The sequence below is a fragment of the Loxodonta africana genome, chromosome 1 (genome assembly GCF_030014295.1).
Source record: "Loxodonta africana isolate mLoxAfr1 chromosome 1, mLoxAfr1.hap2, whole genome shotgun sequence".
NCBI classification, from domain to species: domain Eukaryota; kingdom Metazoa; phylum Chordata; class Mammalia; order Proboscidea; family Elephantidae; genus Loxodonta; species Loxodonta africana.
This window is the reverse complement of record NC_087342.1, coordinates 221,567,746-221,580,287: the sequence shown is the minus strand read 5'-3', so window position 1 is coordinate 221,580,287 and position 12,542 is coordinate 221,567,746. Positions and strand designations below refer to the sequence as shown.

General features: G+C 40.7%; 1 protein-coding gene and 1 pseudogene across 2 annotated transcripts in view; both read right to left on the bottom strand.

Annotated features, from left to right (window-relative positions):
• ESR1 (estrogen receptor 1) overlaps positions 1-12,542 on the bottom strand; it is a 506,164-nt gene that overhangs the window by 116,235 nt on the left and 377,387 nt on the right. The gene's annotated exons all lie outside the window — the stretch shown is intronic.
• LOC111750436 (U6 spliceosomal RNA) lies at positions 6,824-6,923 on the bottom strand (annotated as a pseudogene).

Genomic DNA, 12,542 nt, shown 5'->3' with positions numbered 1-12,542 from the left:
CCTTGTTTTCTTCTTTCTGAACCCAAAGGGGCCCTGAGGGAACAAAGGTGTGAGCTCCTAGAGCCTCCTACTGCTGCAGGCTGGAGTTTGTGTTTCCTCTTCTCTGAAGGGTCTTGTGAAGCCTGGCTTAGTAAAAAATGAAGCCCCTGCTTTAGCACTGGGGTCAGCCTGCACCTCGCAGCAGGTCTTAAGCTGGCTTTCTCTTTGGGGAAAGGCGAATGGCATTGAGCTGCCCTGAGGGTGCCAGGCTTCCCTGACGGCAGTATGTGGAGAGCCTGCACCATGTTTTTCTCACAAAGCTGGCAAGCAAGGTGCCAGCCTGGAATGAAAGTTGAGGAAAATGAAACTCAAAACTACTGTGTCCATTTCTAGCTCTTGGAACTAAAATAATTATTTTTCTTTTTATAAAGAAAAATGTCTTTATTTTGATAAATTAAAGCCAACTCTAATCCTGAAAACACACTATCCATGCCTAGTAATTCTGAAATGGACATGAAGAAGAATTAAGATTTTGCCTTTCTCTTCCTATCACCTACAAAGCAGTGAAATATGGGCCCAAATTCCTCACCTCACTTTCAATTATCTCTCAGTATCATGGTCAGCTTCTGAAACAGGCTTCCAGAAACAGGAGTTAAGCCAGAATCAGGGATGGCCATGGAGGAGGCTTCTCTTGATTCCAACAAGCTGTGCTTATCAGTACAAACCTGGCGTACATTTAGAAGTGAAAATATAAACAGTCTTCAAGATTGCAAAGCTTCTTGTTTTAAGTATTTCAGACCATAAGTGAGAAAATATTGGGATCACCTCCCCCCCCCAAAAAATAAAATAAAATAAAATAATTTAAAAAAAGCGATGGCTCATACACCAAGTTAGAAGTAAAGTTTATGAATATTTAGCAAGGTTGAAGAGTAAGGAATACCATAGTTTGGGATCACAAGTGCATACAGATGCTACTGCTGAAATGACAAGGATTCTTGTTTCATTTCATGATGATAAGGCTAATAATAGTCCAATAAGAGAAATTGCTTGTTTCAGGAAATCTGGGATTGGGCTCTGGTTTGCTCAGACAATGCTAAAATGAAGTGTTGCCAGAATTACTACTTTGTAGGAAGACCTAATTATCTTTTTTCATGTATATATAAAGTGAAAAATATTAATTGGCTACCTTCTTGGAGTTGCATGTGTCTCCACAAGGTTTTTAGATTCTTCAGTGTGGAATAAGATAGTATGAATATGGGAGGAAAATGCAGTGTGAGGTGGAAAGAATCACAGGCTTTGTCAAGTCCAACTTTGCCACATACTAGCTATGTGACCCTGGGTGAATTACTTAATCTCTGGCACCGAACACAGTACCTGACCTTTGTGTATGTGCTATACAATATTTTTTAAATGAATTAATTGCTCTGGGCTTCAGTTTCTCCATCTGCAAATTGGAAATCATAATACTATCCCCACATTATGTTACAGAGAAAACTAGGAAAAAAAAATACAAAGTGCCTGTCATATTGCCTGAAAAATATTGGTGATCAACAGATAAATGGTAGTTATTACTCTTATTTCTATTTTAATGATCAAAACTAAACTCACTGCCGTCGAGTTGATTCCGACTCATAGCGACCTATAGGACAGAGCAGAACTGCCCCACAGAGTTTCCAAGGAGCACCTGGTGGATTCGAACTGCCAACCTCTTGGTTAGCAGCCATAGCACTTAGCCACTACGCCACTTTTATCATCATCATCATTTTAACGATAAAAGTGCCAAATACTAAATAGTATGCAAATGATCCCCTTGTTCGTTCAAACAACTGCCTCTTGATCTATGTACGGGTTCCTCATGAGCACTATTAAGTGTTCTGGAATTCCTATTCTTCACAACATTATCCATAATTTGTTATGATCCACACTGTTGCACATAGATCAAGAGGCAATCATTCAAACAGAATAAGGAGACAGTTTGTGGTTTAAAATCAGGAAAGGTGTGCAACAGGATTGTACCCATTATAGTCATACCTATTCAATCTGTACGTTGAGCAAATAATCTGAGAAGCTGGACTCTGTGAAGAAGAACAGGGCATCAAGATTGGAGGAAGACTCATTAATAGCCTGTGTTATGCTCATGACACAATCTTGCTTGCTGAAAGTGAAGAGGACTTGAAGCATTTACTGATGAAGTTCACAGACCATAGCCTTCAGTATGGATTGTACCTCAACGTAAAGAAAACAAAAATCCTCACAACTGGACCAATAAGCAACATCATGATAAACGGAGAAAAGACTGAGGTTGTCAAGGATTTCATTTTACTTGGATCCACAATCAACACCCAGGGAAGCAGCAGTCAAGAAATCAAAAGACTCATTGTATTGGGCAAATCTGATGCAAAAAGCATTTTTTGTTAAAAGGAAAGATGTCACCTTGAAAACTAAGGTGCACCTCACCCAAGCCATGGTGTTATCAATCACCTCATATGCACGCAAAAGCTGGACAATGAATAAGGAAGACCGGAGAAGAATTGATGCCTTTGAATTGTGATGTTGATGAAGAATATTGAATATACCATGGACCGCTAAAAGAAGAAACAAATCTGTCACGGAAGAAGTACAGCCAGAAGGCTCCTTAGAAGCAAGGATGGTGAGACTTACTCTCACATAATTTGGACATGTTATCAGGAAAGACCATTCCCTGGAGAAGGACATCATGCTTGGTAAAGTAGAGGGTGAGGGAAAAAGAGGAAGACCCTCAAAGAGATGGAATGACACAGTGGCTGCAACAATGCGGTTATGCAAAACAATGACTTTGAGAATGGCGCAGGACAGGGCGGTGTTTTGTTCTGTTGAACGTAGAGTCGCTATGAGTCGGAACCTACTCAACAGCACCTAACAACAACAAACAACATGCAAATGATAAATTTTTTTCTCACTACCTGTTATGGATTGAATTGTGTCTCCCCCCAAAACACAGAAGGCCCAACCCCTGTACCTGTAAATCATGACCCTGTTTGGAAATAGGGATTTTCTTTTATTTTGTTAATGAGGTTATGCCAAAGTAGGATGGGTCCTAAACCTAATCACTTCTTGGTGATGTCTTAAAAATGGAGAATAGACACACACACACATACAAACACACATAGGGAGGGAAAAGAGAAGACAAAAGACACCATGTGAAGACATAGGCAGATGAATCCACAAGGCCATGAACAGGAAGACTCTCCAGCAGCTACTAGAAGCTGAGAGACACAAGGAAGGACCTCCGCAGGACAATCACATGCTGAATTCCGACTTCTACTCTCCTGAACTGTGAGAAAATTTATTTCTGTTCCTTAAAGCCGCGTACTTTGTGGAATTTTGCTATGGTAGCCCTGGCAAACTAAGACATTACCTGACCATGATTTTCATCACCTAAAATTTATAGGTAGCAATACACGTACCATAGAGTTCTTAAACATTTCCGTTCCACTTGGCAATCTGGTGAAGTCTATGGATCCTGTCTCAGAATAAAGTTTTAAATGCATACGACAGAATAATTTTTTAAAAATCACAAAATAAAATCAATTATACTGAAATTCAGATCCTCTTTAAAAACCCTCAGACGTCTGTGGACCCCAGGCTTAGAATCCCTGAGATAAGAAGGATAAAAGTCCATGATTTTCCAGAAGATAAAAGGCTGCTCGCAGATTGTCTAATTATACGCTTTCAGAAGGCTATGGGACACGTTTTGAATCCTTGCATATTTTCTCTTGAACCTAAAACACAATAGGCTAAATGAGAATTTCATGCACATCCCATTATAACAGGGAAGTCCACCCTCCACCTTTCTTGGAATGCTCCCATGAAACTGTTCAAGAGTAAAGAGAGTATTATCAGCTATTGGGAAAGCTTTGTACACATGACACAAGGAGATCTGGGTAAAAGGTTGTAATACAGAGCTGGTAAAGCGACTGCTATTTAAGAGCATGTACACGATCTGCTTTTAATGACTCACTTCATAAACTGTTAAGGGAAATATTAAATATCCTTTACCTAACTAAAGAATGTTTGTGAAAATTCATCAGGATTGAAGATGAAAGGTAAATGGCAAGCCCCAAAATAAAAAAGATTACCAAGTGAATAAATTATAAAATGGCCTTGAGATAGCACAAAAAATTGAAATACATTTCATTTACTTTCAAGCAAAATTTTACTTTCAAGCAAGAAGTTAACAGATTTCAAGATTTAGATCTGTTTCAAGATAGGTGAAACCTCAAAAACAGATGCTTCTCGTCTTTCAAACGTCTCACACAGATTTGCCCAATGTACAAAGCTTTCGCTGGCACCTGAACATAAACAGTCAGCCGAGGACTGGGCCAGGAGAACAGACATCAACCCAGCCATGGACCCAGACATGACCACTATGAGGAATGGCTGGAACAGATGAAGTAAGAGCTGTCCACCCTCCTACTGGAGGAAATTTTAGCACGAGAAATTGATAGCAAAACGAAGTCATCTAAAAGGCACGCAGCCATGTAAAGGGGCTCTCCATGGAATAGCAAGTGAGTGTGAAGAACACCTCCAGGCTGACAGGATAAAAACGGGTCCTAAGCATGCATACATGAGGGATCATGGATCACATAAGAATCGATTACACTGGCTTAAGGAGACCAATGACATAGTCTCTATCTGGAGTTTGCAAGACTGTGCATGCTCAATGACACACTTTCGGAAAAACGAAGTTGGTTGACTGAAAAAGGTTTCAAATCATCTTCTTTAACCTATCCCCAGTTTTAGAAGATCCTACCCCTCCAGTGTATGACTTATTGGGTCATCTCTGGTACTGGACTTTCTAGAGAGGCAGATGCCGTCTGAAATCTCTTTGCTTTACCCAAAGTACCTACCACTGAGCTTTGCACAATACTGGTTTTCAAAAAAGATTCTGGGTGAATGTTTGAGAGGAGCTAAGAAAGAAAGGAGAAAAAACATTAATGCTGATTTTGTTGGCAACAATAATATCTCACTTACAGTCTGCTGAGATAGGCTTACTCTTTTTGTGGCTATGTATAAATGTTCTATTTACCACTAAATTTTACCTAATCATTTAATACCCTCTCAAATTGAGATGCTTCAGAGAAATATCAGGGGTCAATGTACTATAAGAGTAAATATTTTGAATTTTAGTCCCTAAAATATAAAGACTAGTTCTAATTACACAGAAAATACAAAAGTGGTACACCTGAGAGCAAATAATTTTGCTAATAGCAAGGCCAAGAAAGACAACTCATTTTTGCTAAATGGAATATGAAAGCAATGAGCTGATGTTAAATTAAAAAACACAGACAGCAAGCAACCTGAAAGACTATCCAAAACAAGCAGAAGAACAGACAGATGAAATGTAAACAAGTAACAAGAAGGGCTGTGTTATGAATTCCACTGTGTCCTCAAAAAACATGTGTTGTGAATCCTAACACCTTTACCTGTAGTTGGAGCCCTGGTGGCACAATGGTTAAGAACTTGGCTGCTAATCAAAAGGTCAGCAGTTCGAATCCACCAGCCACTCCTTGGAAACCCTATGAAGCAGTTCTCTTACCTTAGGGTAGCTGTGAGTTGGTATCAACTTGATGGCAATGGGTTTGGTTTTTGGTTATACCTGTGGTTATAATACTCTTTAGGAATGGGTTTTGTTTGCTATGTTAATGAGACAGTATTAACGTAGGGTATGTTTTAAGTCAATCTCTTTTGAGATATAAAAGAGATTAAACAAGCAAGCAGGCGATCTGAGACGGGACAAGATGGATGCCTTGCCCCATGAAGATCATCAAGGAGCCATGGAACAGAAGTTAAAGAGACAAGGACCTTCCCCCAGAGCCTACAGAGAAAGCCTTCCCCTAGAGCCAGCACCCTGAATTCAGACTCCTATCCTCCCAACTGCGAGAAAATAAATTTCTGTTTGTTACATCCATCCCCTGTGGTATTTCAGTTATAGCAGCACTAGATAACTAAGACAGGCTGGGACGTCCCCTCCCGTGACTTGTGGATGATTTTCGGGACACCTCCAAGTGGTTTCTCCTTTCCACCTTTCGCTGGCTTTCACCAGCTCGCCCTCTAGTCTTCTCAGGATTGTGGCATCTCTGAGGCTTTCCCATTTCCTTTACGCCCCTTCATTTCTGTCTGTTTTTCTCTTCTGCTGCTCCATCCAGTGGAGTTTTAGCAAAGTGAACATGATTTTAATTTTGAACTCTAACAAAAATTTCAGATGCCTTTTGCCCTGTTAAAAGCACAGTCGGTGTCAAGAAAGTGGAAGGATGGTTTGCTGAAAAATAACTTAGATTCTTGGATCTCTCAGCTTCCAGCAATCATAGCTTTTCTGTGCATTACTTCTCAGGCGTATTTTTCTCCTGAGGCATCAGTATTAACAGTTGTCACAGGCTGTACTTGCCTGTTTGAAGTTACTACAGCTGCAATCTTAACCCTCTGGGATCCTTCTCGTCTTCTGTCTCATTTTGCACTGGGGCTGTGACTGAAAAAAAAATTTCTGATGAGAGTGTAAAAAGCATTCCAAGTTTCCTAAGGTCACTACAGAAAGAGATCATTTAACTTGAGCTCAAGGTTTAAGTTTGCAATGCCGGAATGTCTCAATTTCTATTTCTTGAAGGGTCCACCACAGAACCTTTCACTAGTGAAAAAAAGAAAAGAAAAAGCAAACCCATCGCTATTAAGTCGATTCTGACGCACAGTGACCCTATATAACAGGGTAGAATTGCCCTATAGGGTTTCCAAGGAGCGGCTGGTGGATTCCACAACTGCTGACCTTTTGGTTAGCAGCCACGCTCTTAACCACCGTGCCACTAGGGCTCCAAAAATGGAATGCTTCACGAATTTGCATGTCATCCTTGCGCAGGGGCCATGCTAATCTTCTCTGTATCATTCCAATTTAGTATATGTATAAATTAAATGTTAGTTGGGTGGATGAATAAATAAATGAGTAAGTATATTATGAGAAAACTCAGAAAGTAGACATATGCTGATACTGATCAAATCTAACCCTATCCAATAAGTTTAGACAAACCAAGCAAAACAATAAACAGTGAGATGTTCTTTTTTCTTTTCTTCTTTTTTTTTTAAACCTGGACTACTAGGAAAACCAGCTGCCCTCGAGTCATTTCTGACTCACAGTAACCCCAAGTGTTTCAGAGTAGAACTGTGCTCCATAGGTTTTTCATTGGCTGTGACCTTTCTCAAGTTGACGATCAGGACTTTCTTCCAAGGCACCTCTAGGTAAATTCCAACCACAAACCTTTCAGTTAGTAGCCAAGCACATAACCGTTTGTGCCACCCAGGGGCTCCTAACCTGGACTAGAAAGGCACTTATATAAGGACAGACAGTACCTGCTTGTGCCCTGTTTTGCCCTCTGGGATCAAGTATGAGAATAACACCTTTAGATGAGCTGGAAATCCTTTTGTTACAAAAATCTCCTTTGTTGTTAATGGGCAGTGACTAGCCTCCTACCTGTTTGAAACAACCCAGAAGATCAGATGCCCTACATTTTTACTCAGAGTGTGATCCTTACAGGTTTGCTCAGGAAAAACAATAGAACGCAAAATTTCATCCGACCAATATTTATTGAGGGCCTATTACATGCAAGAAGCCCTGGTGGCACAGTGGTTAAGAGCTATGGCTGCTAACCAAAAGATCAGCAGTTTGAATCCATCAGCCGCTCCTTGGAAACCCCTATAGGGCAGTTCTACTTTGTCTTACAGGGTCTCTATGAGTCAGAATCCACTCGGCAGCAATCGGTTTGGTTTTCTGGTTTATTATATGCAAGGCACTGTGCTCGAGGCTAAACACAGAGAGCTCTAACTTATTGTGTGTATTGGGAGGGATCCCCAAGTTCTAATTTTGCCTTCTACATACACAGGCTTATCACGTTCAATTCTGTAAAGTGAATGATATACAAAGAGGTATACGACATGGTCTTATATTACAGATATCTAACTAAGGCACTTTAAGACTTGCTACCCAAATCCAGGCATAAAACTTGCAAGCTTAAACGCCTTTAGAGGAGAGGAGAGTCGGCTGGGAAACAGGTGCACTAAAGCAGTGGGGCTTTGGTGTGGACACTAGAATGAATGCAAGTGAAGACAGCTAGGCAGAGGAGACACTTCCTGCCGAGGAAGCAACTTGGAAAACAGACAAGTGAGAGCTGCAGTTGGGAGTGAGAACAGCACATCTGGATGACAGCTAAAGCCAAGCGTGTGTTTGGAGAGAAGAAAAGATTGGTCCAGGTGAAATACAGCCAAACTGGGGAGGTCTTAACGCCTTGCTGCAGTCCATGGACAGGACAAATGGTTAACATGTCTGGCTGCTAACTGAAAGGTTGGTGGTTCAAGTCCACCCAAGGCACCATGGAATAAAGGTTTGGCAATCGAATTCCAAAAAATCAGTCACTGAAATCTCTTTGGTGCACAGTTCTACTCTGACGCGCATGAGGTCACCAGGAGTCTAACTGAGTCCACTGCAACTGGCTTCAGGCCTTGCTGGGAAGTTTGAATGTGATTCTGTGGAACCACCGCGGAACCACAGCAGGCAGTGCTGAGTTCTCTGCCCTTTATATGCCAATAAGAACACTGTTCCGTGCACACTACAACAACTAAGAAAACAAAAGTACACTGTTTATGAAAAGATTTTACTATTTTTGATAGATGAGGTCTTTCCTCAAAGGAAAATGCATCAGAAGTAGATAATATTTAATGTGACCAAGCTGTGAGTACTACACTGTGAGTAGTTAAGACTGAAGCCTTTAGAACAGACAGCTTTGTTTTAATAATTAATTAAATCACTTAATAATGGAGGAACCTTGAGAAAGTTACTTAACTTCTTCATACCTCAATTTCTTCATCTGAAAAGGCAGATAATCAAAGTACCTTCCCCACAGGGTTACCACAATAAGTAGATAACCTAGCAAATGAAGTGCTTAGAACAGTGCCTGGTACCTGGTAATCACTCAGTAAGTGCTAACTTACTATTAGGAGTAGTGTTCATTATGATTCCAAGTGTTCAAGTAATTCTTGAACAGATTGGTGGATGGGTGGGTGGGTAGGTGGGTGGGTGGATGGGTGGATGGATGGATGGCAGAAAGGTGGGCTCTCAAGCCAATAGGCCAGAAGCCACTAGTTATCCCACAACCAGCAGTCTAAAGCCCTTTTATGCATTCAGAAGTTTTGGATACAGGGTCACTAACCCGTTTCTAGAGGCTGGTTTCCACACAGATTGTCATTTTCAAAACGTTGTTGTTGTTGTTGTTAGGTGCTCTCGAGTCAGTTCTGACTCATAGTGACCCTATGTACAACAGAACAAACACTGTTTGGTCCTGTGCCATCCTCATAATCATTGTTATGATTGAACCCATCATTGCAGCTACTGTGTCAATCCATCTTGTTGAGGGTCTTCCTCTTTTTCAGTGCCCCTTTACTTTACCAAGCACGATGTCCTTCTCCAGGTAGTGGTACCTCCTGATAACATGTCCAAAATACATGAAACAAAGTTTTGTCATCCTTGCTTCTAAGAAGCATTCTGGCTGAACTTCTTCAAGATATATTTGTTTTTGTTCTTCTGTCAGTCCATGGTATATTAAATATTCTTCACCAACACCAAAAGTCAAAGGCATCAATTCTTTTTCAGTCTTCCTTATTCATTGTCCAGCTTTCACATGCATAGGAGGCAATTCAAAATACCATGGCTTAGATCAGGCACACCTTAGTCCTGAACACCTTAAAGAGGTCTTTTGCAGCAGATTTTCCCAATGCAAAACGTCATTTGATTTCTTGACTACTGCTTCCATGTGTGTTGATTGTAAATTCAAATAAAATGAAATCCTTGACAACTTCAACATTTTCTCACTTTATCATAATGTTGCTTATTGGTTCAGTTGTGAAGACTCTCTTCTTTTTATGTTGAGGTGCGAGCCATACTGAAGGCTGTAATCTTTGATCTTCATCAGTAAGTGCTTCCAGTCCTCTTCACCTTCAGCAAGCAAGCTTGTGTCATCTGCATACGGTGTTAATGTATCTTCCTCCAATTCTGATGTCCTGTTCTTCTCATATAGTCCAGCTTCTTGGATTATTTGCTCAGCACACAGATTGAAAAGGTACGGTGAAAGGATACAACCCTGACACACACCTTTCCTGATCCTAAACCACACAGTATTCCCTTGTTCTGTTTGAGCTTAGTCTATGTACAGGTTCCTTGTGAGCACAATTACATGTTCTGGAATTCCTATTCTTTGCAAAGTTATCCATAATTTGTTACGATCCACACAAGTGAATGCCTTTGCATAGTCAATAAAACAGGCAAACATCTTTCTGGCATTCTCTGCTTTGAGCCAGGACCCATCTGACATCAGCAATGATATCCCTGGTTCCATGTTGTCTTCTGAATCCAGCTTGAATTTCTAGCAGTTCCCTGTTGATATACTACTGTAGCTACTTTTGAATGATCTTCAGTAAATTTTACTTTGGTGTGACATTAATGAAATTGTTTGATAATTTCCATATTCTGTTGGGTCACCTTTCTTTGGAATGGGCACAGATATGGATCTCTTCTAGTTAGTTGATCAGGTAGCTGTCTTCCAAAATTCTTGGCATAGACAAGTGAGTGTGTCCGGTGTTGCATGCATTTGTTGAAACGCCTCAATTGGTATTTTGCCAATTCTGGGAGCCTTGCTCCACTCAATTCTCACTCTCCTTGCATTTTCCCTAAACAAGACTCCAGTTGGGTGTTTGTGAAACACTGACAATGTGTAAGGGAACATAAAGGGCATAACGTTTTCCTCCTCACGTTTGGGAAAATGACATTATTTAAGTACTATTGATGAAGGCTGATTTTTTGAGTCAAAGTTACAAACTTGCCTTAAAAACTGATGAAATTGATTCTTCCACTGATAAATTCTCCAACGAAAATACCCTAAGCAAAAATGGGCAACCTTAACTAGTATCTGTCTGTCTATCTGTAGTGTGTCTCTCTCTCAATGAACATCTCTTTGCTGATGGTAAAGGTATTTTTAAAATGTGACTTAACAGGCTTCCTTAGAGTGGGTTAGAATGGACTGTACTGCACAAAGAGGAAACAAGAAAGCCTCTTTGGTTACTGCAGCATAGTTTCCTAGACTTACTTTTGATGACAGACATTTTGATGCCACCTACTTGTCACACATGGGTAGCCAGCGGGAGAGGGCTTATCACCCATGGGTCCCGACCTAGCACCATAAGGACACCAGTGAGCTCTTACATTTTGGTTTTGGTTTCATTTGGGGAAAATTTTTGCAACTGAATTCAACAAGTTTTTGTTGAGTTGATTTTGTATCTGGCTAGGGTTGCTCAGGCTATCAGGAAGTACAAGAGAGGCCAGAGAGTACATTTGGAAAGTTTACAACAAATTTGGTGCACGTTATTTTTTAAACCGCTAAGGTTCCTATCACAAAGAGCCGGGATTAAAGTCATCCATATTCCGTGAGAACCAGAGAATCTACCTTTGAACTGGAAAGGTTTATAGTCCAGTCCATTTGTTTTATAGATGAGGAAACTGAGGCCTAGACAGAGGATGGTATTTGCATGAGAACACACAGTATCATGCAGAACATGTGCACTCAAATGGAGAACTCCTAGATGTTTGCCACTAATCAGGCTGCCTCTGTGACCCTGGGCACCTTCCTTAACACCTCTGTGTTTAAAGAAACAGGGATAAGAATGTTGTTGTGGTCAGGTGCCATCGAGTTGCTTCCAACTCATTGCAATCCCCTGCACAACAGAAACACTGCCCAGTCCTGGGCCATCCTCACTATCTTTGCCATGTTTGAGCCCACCGTTGCAGCCACTGTGTCACTTTACCTCATTGAGTGTCTTCCTCTTTTAAGCTGACCTTCTTCCAAATTTCTTAGCATAGATAAGTGAGCACCTCCAGCATTGCATGCATTCGTTGGAACATCTCAATTGGCATTGCATCAATTTCTGGAGGCTTATTTTTCTCCAATGTCTTCAGTGCAGCTTGAACCTCGATACCATCAGTTCCTGATATGCTGCCCCCGAAACAGTTGGGCGTTGAACAATTCTTTTTGGTATTAAACGACTCTGTATATTCTTTCCATTTTCCTTTGATGCTTCCTGAATCATTCAATATTTTGCCCATAGAGTCAATTCTTGTTGTCCCTGGGACAATGAATTACTGAATATCAAATGAGCTTTGTTCCGCCTCAGGTGAGAACGCTCCTGTGGGCTGACTCAAGGTTTTTGCCCCTCTGTGTACCTGCATGTCCACAAATGACTGCAAAAGTGCCGCAAGTGTTGACTTTGGGGTTACAGATAAGTTTTAGCAAGAAGGCAAATTTGCAAAGAAACAATTCACAAATAATGAGCATTGACTGTACCTTACTCGCAGGTTGTTGGGAGGATTAAATAACTTACTAGAGATAGAACATTTAGAATAATGCCTGGTATAGAGTTAGCAGTTAGTAAGTATTTATCGTTACCATTATTATACTGTATAAAAAATGGAGAGAGATCGATGGCAGAATTCCTAG